A 1946-nucleotide genomic window follows, 5' to 3' on the forward strand; every position below is an offset into this window, starting at 1 on the left:
TTTTAAGTTTGTCTGCTTAAATGTGTATATGACTATGTATCTTATGGTCCCCATGGATCACTCAGCTAGTATTATTCCTAGGCTCCCATATTTATATATTTATTTATTTATTGCCTTTTGTTTTCCGTGATGGTCTGACTGGGCAATCAGGCCTATTTTCAGTGGAGGCCCAGGAGAAAAGCTTCATTAAAGTTATAAAACTTACAAAAGATTTACAGAGAAAAAACTATTTCAGTTTCTTAACTCTACAAATGGGGTTTTAGAATCACACAGTGGGTTATACAATCAAGACGTGGTTAATATAATCTGATATCTGTAGGAGTTTTATACAATAATAAACAGGTTGCATTCATTTATACAACAATATACAAATTTCATTAACACAGGAGTGATGAAAAGTAGTATAAAGTTATAAATGTAGCTAGGATTTAATTAGATTATTTACAGGAAAATATACGAGAGTTAGGGATTGGTGACAAGGGTCTAGGGAGCTGAGAGAAAGAGAGAGATAGAAAGTTTGTCATTTGTTCTTATCTTGCTGATGTAATTTACTGTTATTTTTAGCACTGACAGGTGTATGCCACTTTAACTTTGGACTTAATGACACCTGTCACAGCATGATTTGAAATGATCAGTAACTCAAGTAAGTGATTCAAGTTAGACATTCAGGTGCTGCCTCATATGTTTTGGATACCTTACACAGACAATAAAGACAACAGGCTGGTTTCTTAAAATGCCTCTAAATCCTAGCATACTTGCTTGATTTTGATCAGAACTGGCATATAAACCTGGAAGTCTACTACCCAACAATGGAAGTCCTGCAATTTCCTGAAGATTACATGACCAAAGTAAAAAAGAAAGCTTTAGAAAGATTGGGGCTGTATTTGTGCGACAAGATTATACTCAACAGGCATGTAGATTTTCTGAATACAAAGAAAGTGCTCACCAAAGAGGATAAAGAAGAAATCAGTGCAGAGAATACCCATAGAAAGAAATCAGAAAAGCTTTTTGATCTTTTGGTAGAAAATCCAAAAGTGCCAGATGTCCTTCTTTTGACTATATGAGCTGAGAAAACACAGCTTCAGAATAACAGATGGAGTACAAAAGAATGAAAATGTGGAAGCTCTAAAAGTGTCCTGCTAAAGTGCTTATGTGCCAGAAGTGTGTAAAGGAACAAACAATCTATCTAGAATGTTTTCTGATGATTCACTCATGTACAAGGAGGGCAAGGAATCCACTCTCAGAAGGAGAAATTCAGTCCAGCATAATCAGTTTTCTCTGCAATTTATTCATTGAATGTACCACGTGATGCCGCCTTTCAGAATGTACCACGTGATGCTCTTTCAGAAAGAAGCTTCATCAAGTTCTGAAGTGCAGTCTGAATCAGAGGGAGCATGGGGTAATCCCAGTGACTCTCAGTTCCTGTCATTAAGGTCATGGCCTTCGTAACCATTGGTGTATAATTGCTTGTGCTTCTTTGTGATGGCCTTGCACTATAGAGTTATAATACAACTGGGACAATCATGGAGCTGCTACAACACTGTATAGGTTAAACTACTCTATACCAGGTAACTGCATTCCCTCATAAGGGCAGTAAACTTGTAATATATCTTAAGGGCAGTAAACTTTGTTATGTACCACTGTGTTAGTGTTTTTATTACTTAGATGACCTGCTGCAATGGTTTAAAGGTTAATAAATAATTCATATCTTTAAAAAAATGGAAAGTTTGGTTTGGCATAGTGGTTACGGTGCTTACCTCACAAACAAGAAGAGCAAAGTTTGAGTCTCACTAAAGGAAATCTTGTTAGGCTTAAAATAGCCCACAAGGGCCTTCTCTTTGGTGTCTCAATGACACAGTAGGTAGCACTGACACCTTACAGCGAAAAGGTTTCTGGTTTATTTCTGATCTGGGTTGCTTTTTGTGGAGTCTGCATGTCTTCCCTGT

At 36.8% G+C, this 1946-nt stretch overlaps 1 pseudogene; it reads left to right on the forward strand.

Moving 5' to 3' along the window:
• Positions 1–809: 809 nt before the first annotated feature.
• On the forward strand, positions 810–1449 carry LOC122787994 (annotated as a pseudogene).
• Positions 1450–1946: the final 497 nt, after the last annotated feature.

This window comes from Protopterus annectens, chromosome 13.part0, assembly GCF_019279795.1.
Source record: "Protopterus annectens isolate FY-2018-M chromosome 13.part0, PAN1.0, whole genome shotgun sequence".
In the NCBI taxonomy this organism is placed as follows: Eukaryota; Metazoa; Chordata; order Ceratodontiformes; family Protopteridae; genus Protopterus; species Protopterus annectens.